At 40.0% G+C, this 12406-nt stretch overlaps 1 long non-coding RNA gene across 1 annotated transcript in view; it reads left to right on the top strand.

The window, feature by feature from the left end:
* The window catches only part of LOC146862867 (uncharacterized), a 128327-nt gene that overhangs the window by 38994 nt on the left and 76927 nt on the right, over nucleotides 1-12406 (top strand). The window contains exon 2 of the long non-coding RNA XR_014978517.1: nucleotides 5501-5696. This is a non-coding gene — a long non-coding RNA (uncharacterized LOC146862867). The remainder of the gene's footprint in view (nucleotides 1-5500; nucleotides 5697-12406) is intronic.

Here is a 12406-nt window from a genome sequence, read left to right on the forward strand (position 1 = left end):
ATGTCACTGACCATGTCATCAGTGATGTAATATGTGACGTCATCAGCAGTGCATTGCGGGCGTGCGAGTTATAGTTAGCTGAACTAACTATAACGGGGGAATTTCAATGGTTTTGTACGAGTGAAAAGTCCAGCTAACTATAACGCCCCTGAAACCTATGGTTTTTTCAGTGAATTTCTAAGGTTTTTTAAATGCTAATTCCTAACTATAACGTGCCTGAAACCCATGTTTTTTTCAGTGAATATATATATATATATATATATATGTATATATCTCCTTAACAAGTTCAAAGAGTTGCTTTTGTTAATATATTTATTTTAACACACCAGCACCAACACGTTCCGACTCTTTACGAGTCTTCATAACAGTTAAGTGAGTCCCTCCTTTGTTCCTCTTTTAATAGAGGAATTCCCACTTGTCAAATAATGAAGCATTGTGGGATATGTGGTTTTAGAGAAAATACATTAACTAGAAACGTGTTCCAAAGTGTACATTTTATATCCAATGCTCTCATTTAAATATATACAACTAGTTGGTGTGAAATTGGCTCGATTTCGTTCATTTTATGATTTACAGATCTACTTCATTTTAAATTTTGTATGCTTATGATCTGCCGTATTTATTTCAAATTCCTTCAGTATTTCGGTTTCCGTCAATTCCTCATCCTTCATTTCAAACATCAGATCATATGCAGTCTTTAAATTAGGAATTTGTTTAATCAATAAATTTGTCTTGAGTGATTTTATCTGTATGCATAATTTGTTGTGCCTCTTTGTTCACAAAGAATTTCACTAGCTTCAGCTTTTGTATGAATTGATAGATATCAATCCTAGTCTCCACATAATCGTAGTGTCCCTTGTTCAAAAGATTCATTTGATCTTTGTTCAATGTGAGTTTTGACAAATTAATGATCAGATTGTTGTCTGTATTGGTTCGGGATGGATTAATTATTTCATTTGCCGGTTGCGCAGGGGACATTTGTTTGTTCTTTCCTGATCCCCCCTTGTTTTTCTTCTCTTTTACGATCTACTGATCTTCCTTTTTGTAGTCCCTGACCACAGCCTCTCCCCGTGCCTCTTCCTCTTCCTGGTCTCTGGTCTATGTAGAGCAATTTCATCTGCTCTAAAAAAAGTTGTTCTACAAGATGCATGAACAGATCCTTCTCCTTCACTTAAGTCAGTGCCCGATTCAGTGATAGTGGCATCAGATTAACTTCCAACAGTTTGTCAAGATCGTAATAGTTCTTTCAATAGGTCAAATCTTTTGGCGAGTGTGAATATGGTTTTGATCTCATAATATCTTTCTTCACGTATCAATTTTCTCTGCTTCTGTTCTTCTATTTCAATTTCATATTTATCTAGCCTAGTTTACATTTCTTTTCTCAACTGTTTTCTTTCATCATCTGATTTTAATGACTGAATCTGCGTTTCAATAATTCCTATAGAGTTATGGATTTCTTCAACATCTTTTTTTGCATATTTTATGATGATTAACATCATTGTTTTTGAATATTGCATATTGTTCTTGCCCATTCTTCCAGAATCTTGGGTCTTGTGTCAGGGTGGTTGAGCACTGTGATAATTTGCAGTCCTCTTGGGACTCTTCAACTTCAATGTATTTCTCCATTGTAATTATTTCCCAACTTTTTGTAATTCTTTTTTTTAATAGTCGTTCCAAATGAATTTAAAGTTGTTTTAGATTCTTTTCACCCCGTGACTCAATTGCTGCACTTTTTGTATTTTTTCCTCTTGCCCTTCCTTGCTTTAGTAAATAAAGTCTCTGCTTTTTGCGGACTTTTAGCTGCTCTTGCCTCCATGTTTACAATTAATTTAATTTCAACTTAATGTATGTGCACAGTTGATTACAATTACATTTTTGGTATTAGCACTCTCATACGATGGTGTTACTGTGTCCTGTGTTTTTCAGAATTGTTTGTTTAACTCCTGAAGAACGAAGGAGACCGGTAGTGTTCAGTCTACTCTTTCGTTCAAGACCTCGATAGTTTGTATCTCCATTCCTACGTGCCAATTCCCTGCCACTCGCCTGCACACCTTGTGGTAACTCTGGTCCGGGAGGTGTCCTCTAGCTACGCTCATCTGGTTTCCCAATTTGGTTCGTTCTTCAGTGTAGTGGCTCTTCCGCTTCCGTTTTGTCAGCGTCCTGATTCAGGCTGCAAACCAGTACAACTGCAACGGCGTTCGTGTGTATCACTGGAAGTGTTCTCTTATTAATCTATTTCTTCTCATCACCTCTTCCACACCAATCTAGTGTCCCTTATCTTTTGGAGGTCCATACAAATTCTTAATGTCCAACAGTAAAATGATCACAGTACTCTTAAATTAGAGGTGTATGTGCACTAAGCCTAGCATATTAATGCTCCCACAATACACATAACATAATGAGTAAGGATCACTAAGTATAAGAAATATGCATTAACAGGGTTAGGATGAAAACGCTAGAGGACCTGCAAGAAGCAGATCTGTAAATCATAAAATTAATGAAATGGAGCCAATTCCACACCAACTAGTTGTATATACTTAATTGAGAGCATTGGATATAAAATGTGCACTTTACAAAACATGTTTTTGATTAATATATTTTCTCTAAAACTCCATATCTCAGAATGCTTCATTATTTGCCAACTAGGAATTCCTGTATAAAAAGAGAATCAAAGGAGGGACTGACTCACTTAACCGTGATGAAGACTCGTGGAGAGTCGAAACGCGTTGATGCTGGCGTGATAAAATAAATATATCAACAAACGCAACTCTTGGAGTGCGCCAAATGACTATGTTGGGTAGAGATTAATGCAGGCATGGTTCCGTCCCGTAAATGCCAGCACCAACCTTGAAAACACACTGTAAGTAGAGCCAATTGGTGGTAATATATATATATGTATGTGTTTGTGTGTGTGTATATATTACCTACTGGCGGTCGCCAGTAGGTAGTTATAGTTAGGACCACGTTTCCATAGGAAAACCTCAACATTCTATTTTGAATAACTTTGGCGCCGGTCGACGAATCCTCGCGAATTTCTCAAAATAGGTGGGGCGCTACGCTCCGCTCCTACCCTGAAAGTCTCGGGGGGATCCGTCAAGCGGGGGCTGAGATAAAAGGGGGGTCCCAAAACGCGTTTTTCCCATGCATTTTTCCATAGGACCTTTAGAACGAGCTACAGCCCGAACGGCTGAACAGAATTACTCAAAATTTGGCAGAGAGGTAGTCCCTAGGTCAAGGAAGTGCCTTTTGTAGGTTTGGTGTAAATCTGTTCAGTAGATTCTGAGAAAATAGCCTTTAAATCAATATATATATCTGAGCCCGCTTACGGTACGCTTACCGTACGCTTACGGTAAGCGTACGGTGGCGTGCGCGAGCGCGATTCTGATTGGCTCTTAGATCTTAGTAAACATTCGAATCGGCCGAAACCAGGAAGCGGCGGCCGCCATTTTCTGTGTTTCACTCTGAAAAAAAAAGAGTGAAAACAAGAAAAGGGGGCAATGAGGAGAGTTACAGACCCCCTTACATTTGTGAGGGGGTCAAAGAAGGACTGTAAAGTACAAAACAAACATTTATTGATTTTTAAAAAAAATCACGGGGTACGCGTACGGTAAGCGTACGGAAGAAACATGGCGTGCGCGAAGGAGATTCTGATTGGCCCATAGATCTTAGTAAACATTCGAATCGGCCGAAACCAGGAAGCGGCGGCCGCCATTTTGTGTGTTTCACTCAGAAAAAAAACAGAGAAAACAAGGAAAGGGGGCAATGAGGAGAGTTACAGACCCCCTAACATTTGTAAGGGGGTCAAAGAAGGACAGAAAAGTACAAAAAAAACATTTATTGATTTTTAAAAAAATCACGGGGTACGCGTACCGTAAGCTTACGGTAAGCGTACGGTAAAAAAAAAAAAAAAAAAAAAATGAAAAGCAGATTTAAGAGTTTGCTCATCATATGTCCTCCATGTGCGCACGGTGCGCGAAGTGCATCGTGCGTTCATGGCCCATCTAGCGTAATGTGGGCACGCGGTGCGCGAAGCGCACCGCGTGCTCACTGTGCGCGCACGGTGCGCGCATGGAACGAAATGCGTTAAGTGGGCGCGCACGCCACAAATGGCGTAAAGTAACTTAGCATTTAAAAAACCGTACAAATTCACTGAAAAAACCATAGGTTTCACACATGTTATAGTTAGCTGGACATTTTACTGATAAAAAACCAATGAAATTCCCCCGTTATAGTTACTGTAGGCAACTATAACTCACGCGACCGTAATCCTCTGCTGATGACATATGTGTCTTTATGAAAAAAAAATATTTGTAATATATGTATAGCTAAAATTTAATGGAAGAAGACATGGGCAAATAAGTGTCTAAATACAGTATTAGCATCAGCAGAGGATTACGGTCGCGTGAGTTATAGTTGCCTACAGTAACTATAACGGGGGAATTTCATTGGTTTTTTATCAGTAAAATGTCCAGCTAACTATAACATGTGTGAAACCTATGGTTTTTTCAGTGAATATATATATATATATATATATATATATATATATATATATATATATATATATATATATACACACACACACACATATCGTTTTGGATATATTACGGCCTGCTCCGGGTCGTGAGGGTTCCCCGCTGCTGACTGTGCGGGTCTAAGCACTGGTGATTTTGAGCGCTGCGGAACAGCGTGTCCGATTGTAAGGACATGAAAAGAAGCTGGGCACCAACCTCGTGAGTTTTTCAGCATCCCACTGTGGTATGTTATAACTTTTGAGGAGGAAATTGCACTCACTATGATTGTAAATAATGAACTATAAAAACCAGAATGCACTTGATGCACACGCTTACTGAAGGTGTTCTCCCACAAGTCATGTCAGAGATCAAGGGCCAAGGAACGCCCTAAACGCTTATGACATTATTGGCGCATTGATGCTGGAACAGCGATTTTTGTTTGCTCAGCAGTCCTGCAATTAAAAGGAACAATACACGCTGTGCGTGGGGCCCTCAATTGTGTGAGCACTTTTGGGGTGTACAAATTAGGTGTTCCCAACGCTCACTATATGTAGCGTGTATTGTTCCTTTTAATCGCATAGCTCCTTTGTTAGGCTAAAGTTGTTCCGTTGCCTGAGGTCCCTGTTAACCATGTTGCTGCCATCTTCCGAGTCCGTGCCAGTGTCAATGGTTGAGCTCAGGTCTGATGCTGAGGCAGAGTCTGCGTCTGCTTCCTCATGGGTCAAGGCCATTTCCGTTACTGGTGTGGGAAGTTTAGCTGTTTTATAGAGTTTCTGCCTTTTTGCAGAATCAAATTTTCTTGCGAAAGTGAAGATTTGTCCACATTTATAGTCTTATTTGTCTTGTACAAATGTAAATGCCTTGTGGGTTTTTATTGTTCCTTCATGTTATTTCAGTTTTGTCATAATTTCTTCTCGGCCTTTGCTGACTAGTTCCTTTTGATCTATACTATCAAGTTCACCATTGATTATGTCAATTTTGTTTTGCAGTTCACTGCGATCAATGTCCGTATATTTAATAAGGATGACTACTAAGCGCATTGAGGCTTCGAGGTTGCTTTCAGCCCACTCTTTGAGCATGAGTGGGTTAGGGATGTCAAAGCTTGGTGCCAGCATGATTCTAAGGCCTCGTGGAATGCGGCCCACATCCCGGTACTTTTGTAGAGACTTACATTCCCACCACTTGGTAAGTTTGTTTCGCATTAATTTCTCCAGGTTTTTGAGTTTAGTTTTAATGTCACTGCTAGGGGCCCCTGCAGGTGTGGAGGCATCCGCTGCTGCTTCCCTTTCTCACAGCGCTTGGTTTGACATGTTAACTGAAGCAGATATTCATAGTTGCTGTCAATAATGTCTATGTAAACACCACTGTTATACGGCAGCCAATCTTGTAACCTCTTTTAACCTGCCAACTCCCTTGCATGCATTTACTCACCCACAAGTCTAGAGGTGATGGACGGGTCCTCTGACTCGGCGCACAGTTCTCCCGTGGCAAGATTTGAGCAGCATTTCCTGGGCTGGGCAGGGGGCAGTGATTTTTCCGTTCTTCTCTCAGAGACAAACACTCTTCCGACCGATATATATATATATATAATCTACTGGCGGTCGCCAGTAGATAGTTATAGTTAGGACCGTGTTTCCATAGGAAATCTCAAAATTCTATTTTGAATAACTTTGGCGCCGGTTGACGAATCTTCGCGAAATTTTCAAAACTAATGGGGCGCTCCGCTCAGCTCCTACCCTGAAAGTCTCGGGGGGATTCGTCAAGCGGGGGCCGAGAAAAAAGGGGGGTCCCAAAACGCGTTTTCCCCATGCATTTTCCCATAGGACCTTTAGTCGAAGGTACAGCCCGAACGGCTGAACAGAATTACTTGAAATTTGGCAGAGAAATAGTCCTCAGGTCAGGGATGTGCCTTTTTGCATATGTGGCGTCAATCTGTTCAGTAGTTCCTGAGAAAATTGCAGTTAAAGCACATAAATATCTATAGCCGCGCACCGTGCGCGAGCGTAATTCTGATTGGTGGTTACATGTCAGTCAACATTCGAATCGGTCGAAATCAGGAAGTGTCGGCCGCCATTTTGTTTGTTTTCAGTGGGAGAGTGAAAAAGGAAGGTGGCGAACGTGAAAAGGGGGCAGGGTAGAGAGTTCCTGACCCCCTAGTCTTTGTCAGGGGGTCCCGGAAGGACACTGAAGGCAGAAAAAAACATTTTAATTATTTTTTTTTTAAATCACGGGGTGCGCGCACCGTGCGCGCACGGTGAAAAACCATTAAAAAAATAATAATAATAAATATATAAAAAAATAATAATACATACATAACTTAGCATTTAAAAAACCGTACAAATTTACTGAAAAATCCATAGGTTTCACACACGTTATAGTTAGGAATTAGCATTTAAAAAACCTTGCAAATTCACTTAAAAAACCATAGGTTTCACACATGTTATAGTTAGGTGGATATTTCACTCGTAAAAAACCAATGAAATTCCCCCGTTATAGTTAGTTCAGATAACTATAACTCGCGCGACCGCCACTCTATCACAAGGATGATGTCATCAGTGATGTCATGAGTGATGCCACTGACCATGTCATGAGTGATGTAATATGTGACGTTATGAGCAGGATTGCGGGCGCGCGAGTTATCTGAACTAACTATAACGGGGGAATTTCATTGGTTTTTTACGAGTGAAATATCCACCTAACTATAACATGTGTGAAACCTATGGTTTTTTAAGTGAATATATATATATATATATATATTCCAAAAATTCGTCAAAGTATTGGACGCACTCTCAGAGGTCAAGTTGCTTCACCAAAAGTTTTAATTCTTGTTAACCGCTACGCGTTTCGACACCAACAATGTGTCTTTATCACACGTGGATTATTCATTTCCGGCTTAGGGCTTTTGCCGGTTGACGCATCACCTGACTCAGGACTGGTCCCAGGAAAACCCATTTTCATTTGTGCATATATATATATATATATATATATATATATATATATATATATATATATATATATATATATATATATATATATATAGTGAGCGTTGGGAACACCTAAATTGTACACCCCAAAAATTATACCTCAACAACACATCCACGGGTCGATGATTTGGAGACAAAGTTAAGCCTCCATTTCATGAGGCAATGTTTCCCTAAGAGAAGACTCGACACAGCTGTGATGCTATGAGGAATGATACGTTAACCATCTACTCCATTTTGTATTACTGACTGCATTTTCTGTGCTCTCTGATGTTTTTGCTCTTCACCTGTTTTCGCTCTTTACCATGCAGAGTAAGCTGGAACATATTGTTTCAGATGCAAACTTTGTACTATTCACAGAGTTGAAATTGTTTTTGCCAGAGAAATGTGCGGAATGTACAGCTCTGCCTCGGAGCAAACACGGGGGCCTGGCCAGCTTCTCTGAGTGACCTTGACGCAGACAGGTACTGTCAGCCATGTTTTTGAAACAGAAGGAAGAGGGAGGGGTTTCTATAAATCTCTCCTTTGGTTGAGTAAAAGATATTAAAGACTGGGAATCTTGGCTTTCAGACAGGCGCTCGCTGTGGAGCAGACGCCGTTTCCACAGGGACCTATGATGGTCCTGATCGAGACTTCTTCCTGACTGTGAGGGCTCCCCAGTCATGCTGGCCAGATCGTTGAAAGACACTCTATCAGTAATGTATTTCTAATACTTGGGTTGTGTATATATGCTATAAGTTTCCTTGCTTCGTGTACGTATTTCACTTGTTTTCTTGCTGTGTGTACATGTCATCTATATTTGACTCTTTTCATTTGACAACTGGGAAAGTGCATTCATATATTTTGTCTTCTTTTTAAAAGTGCTCTATTAATCAATACATGTATTTTATTTTGAAAGCAGCTTGAAAATTTTATTCGCCTCATTTTGAGAGTGGCGAGTTCCGTTTTGGGGGTGGAGGGGCGGCATAAATATGTCCTTTTGTTTCAAGTCTGAAGCAAACAACAGCATATCAAAAATACAGTTAAGTAAGGACACACTCAGTGGTCCCTGGTGGATGAACTGCATATGAAGGCCTGTCGTAAGGATTAGAAGCTAGAGGAGGACATTGTAATTTGGAGAGAGTTATGCAGGGAATTGTTAAATCCAACGGGGTCTGGAGGTGAGCAGGACAGTGGCTCTGACAGTAGTAGTGACATGTAAAAATTGGTGCTTGAGCAACACTCTAGCTCACTATGCTGTTAAGTAGATTGACCTCACACTATTTTTAAGGTTTCGAAACATGATACACGTTTTGGAAACCAGCTGCGCAGCGCCTCGTACATCCCTTTGCATTTACTTCACGGAAATGCCTAACTACAGCAGGCCTTAATGTTAACACCATTCCCCACTTAGATTTCTGTCATGCACATTACGGCAGTGGCTCAAACTCAACAAATTTAACCAGACAATTTTTGTTGGCATGTCTTGTGTTTACCTGCCACAAAAATCTTGACATTGCTTGATAAATGACGTGATTGCCGCATTTAACTTCCCTGAACTTCACCTAGGACACTAGGAAATTCTATGTGTTAAAACGTATCGGGTCTCGATGTTATTTCTCTCTACTACCATGATGGGTGTCCCATCATTTTAGTTATACAAGAGCCATTTTACGATCTCTTGATCAACACTCACTTGCCTCTCATTTATGTTTAACTCTCACCACTTTGTACTATGAGCATGGTATTTGTAAGGGGACACGTGTGCTTGAAATATAATCCTTAGAGTCTAATATTTGTTTTTATCCCTCCAGGTTGGTCATGCATATACAGGTACTACATTGTGAGTTGGTGTAGGATGATTCATCAGGGTTAAATCACCAGCCAACCACCTTTGTGTAGATAGAACCATTTTATTGGTCCTGAAGAATCTCCACTAGATTACATGACTGCGAGGCGAGAAACATGTTGACCTTCTAACGGTGCGCCAAACCTGAGACATTACCTCAGAAAGGCGCCACCTAGTTTTTTAAATCGGTTGGAAGACCTATTGATTAAAATTGTTCTCTTTGGTACTTCCATTTCCTGTTTTTATTCCTTTTCACTCACTAACTTCCATTCACTACATCTACACTCTTAGGCCCCTCACCCCCATGGCACCATACGGCTATTGGAATAAAAGATCTCCGCCAAAGAGTCCCTCTTAGGGTGCCCGTCAGATATTGCAGAGCTGACCTGACGAGGGTATGCCCTATGATGAAGCATACTAATTAAACAAAAGCAGCTAGGTGTGCACTCAATTACACCAAACTCCAACTGTTATCTCAATTTTACTCAAAAGTAATACGCGCTTCAACTAATTTAGTGTGCACCTGAGAAGTGGCACTGCCAGCCACCTAGGTAGAACAACACGATGAAAGAATCTAGACAAATGTCTAGAAAAACAAGTGCACTACTGGTGCCCAGGTGGGGCATACTCATATTTAAACATGAAAAAGTAGCTTAAATGTAACATATGACTCACTCAAAAGATAAACAATTGTTCACAAAGACACCATAATAAAACATAGGAAACATTAACATAGATAATTTTCCACACATCGAAGACAAATTGACAGTGGAACTGAATCCATGTATCCTTTTAATTTTAATCAATGAAGAAAAAAGGCTTGACAAAGCGTTGCTTTTTCTCAGCAAAAAGGTCTGTATTCACAATTTCATGTAACAAATCCCAATGCATTTCGGGCTTACAATTCAGCCCTTCATCAGGGGAATCTATAAAAACGAACAATAAATGTATCAATTGTAGAAAAAACATCATAGATTGTCATAATTAGTACATGTACAATTCTGCTGTTCAAGGAAAGGCAGGGGAATAGCATTCTGGTCATTGCAACAGAAGCGAAATGCCACCACCACAAGAAACCGAAAAGTGAAAGCACTATGTGCCTAAAGTGTGTGCTAATTACAAAAAGCCATAGGTGCTCAACACAGAACTAATTCGTACCTTAAGAAACTACAATGAGTGGAACACGGTTTAGAATATCAAAAACAAAAGCGAAATGCCACCACCACAAGAAACCGAAAAGTGAAAGCACTGTGTGCCTAAAGTGTGTGCTAATTACAAAAAGCCATGGGTGCTCAACACAGAGACAATTCGTACCTTAAGAAACTACGATGAGTGGAACACGGTTTAGAATACCAAAAACAAAGGACTAGGTGTATCTGAACCAATCCTGAAGTTGCGCTGTAAAAAATAAATAAATCAAACCGAAGCCTCAAAGCATCGTCCCATTTGAACGAACACCGATCCAATCATTGAAAAAAACTTACCACTATTTCTCACTGTGGTGTGGGTAATCCAAATAAATCTCCATTAGTTATCCCAATCGACAACCCGCGTAAAGTTTAAAGCTGCGGTTGCAGTAGTAATCAACGTTCTGGCTCTAAAAATAACGAGACCCAAATATCAAAATGCTGGTCTCCCAAACACTTATTCGAATTTAGATTTCAGAGATAAGAAAAAAATAGCGCTTACCTAAACCAACTGTATTCCACCCGAACTGACCACCAACACTGGCTTCTCGAAAGCCGTCCGTGTCGGCGTGTTTAAAACCAAGATAGTCATAGAAACAGGACAAACATGTACACTATCCTAATGCGATGACACAAAGCCGCCATCTTGAAAAATTCAACCAAAGCTTTAAACTAATAAAAATAGGAAACCCAAAACGACGGAATCAAAATAAACAGCAAATGTGAAAGAAAAAAGAGAAAGAAAAGAAGCGACTGATGCAAGAACCTGTGATGCTTTACAACAAGTAGGGGTATAGTTCAAAAAATATATACAATCAACACTATGCATGAATAATCATTAATAGATGTGCATTTGCCTGAAGATGAACTTTAAAGAAAACAAGCCAATTCGAACTTATCATTAAGCCCCTTGGGCAAGAGGCTTTGCATAAACCAAATCCAATAGGCTTCACGCTGTAACAGAAACTTAGTGGTATCTCTGTCAGGACGTACTGTTACTTTCTCTAGAATGCCAAAGCGCAATTGAGCGATAGAGTGCTTTTTGTCTGACCAGTGAACTGCTAGCGGTGAACTTGTAGTTTTGGTCTGGATTCTGCTCTTGTGTTCGGTAATTCGAACACGAATCGACCTTTCAGTTTTACCAACATAAAACATCTCACATGGACACTTAATGAAATATATAACATGGTGACTGTTACAGTTAGCATCAAAATTAAGAATGATCTTTTTTCCTGTCCATGGGTGTGTTACATATCTGCCAGTGATGGCATTGTGGCAATGTGAGCAGTTCATGCAGGTAGTCATGCCTCTAAATGACGTGGTTGGTTTAACTGTGGTCTGATTAAGCATCTCTTTTAGATTATTAGATCGTTTGTACGCAAATAGCGGTTGCTCAGTAAAGAGATTTCGGAAATCAGCTTCATTTTGAAGTAGATCCCATCGTTGTAGGATGCTTTTCTTGATGAAATTGGAATTGCTAGAGAAAGTGGATACAAATACTTCTCGGCTAGAGGAAACCGGTTTATCTTGCTTAAGCAAAAGTGATTCACGACTCTTAGTCATTGCTCGGCTTGCAGCCTCATTCACCACTTTGGGGGGATAACCCCTAGCTAGAAATTTGTCTTTGAATTCATGCATAGTCTGCACGCTGGACTCAGGGTCAGAGGAAATACGTCTAATTCTTAACAGTTGAGAAAAAGGTAGATGTCTTTTAAGGGACCAAGGATGAAAACTCTGATAATGCAAAGCATTATTACGGTCAGTTTGCTTCTTGTACACCGCGGTCTCAATATTAGTACCCGTCCTTGTTAGAATGACATCAAGATATGAAATACTTTGAGGATCAATAGAATATGTGAACTGAATTCGAGGGTTAATTATATTCAGCTGTTGTATACA

Source organism: Triturus cristatus, chromosome 2_2, assembly GCF_964204655.1.
Source record: "Triturus cristatus chromosome 2_2, aTriCri1.1, whole genome shotgun sequence".
NCBI lineage: Eukaryota > Metazoa > Chordata > Amphibia > Caudata > Salamandridae > Triturus > Triturus cristatus.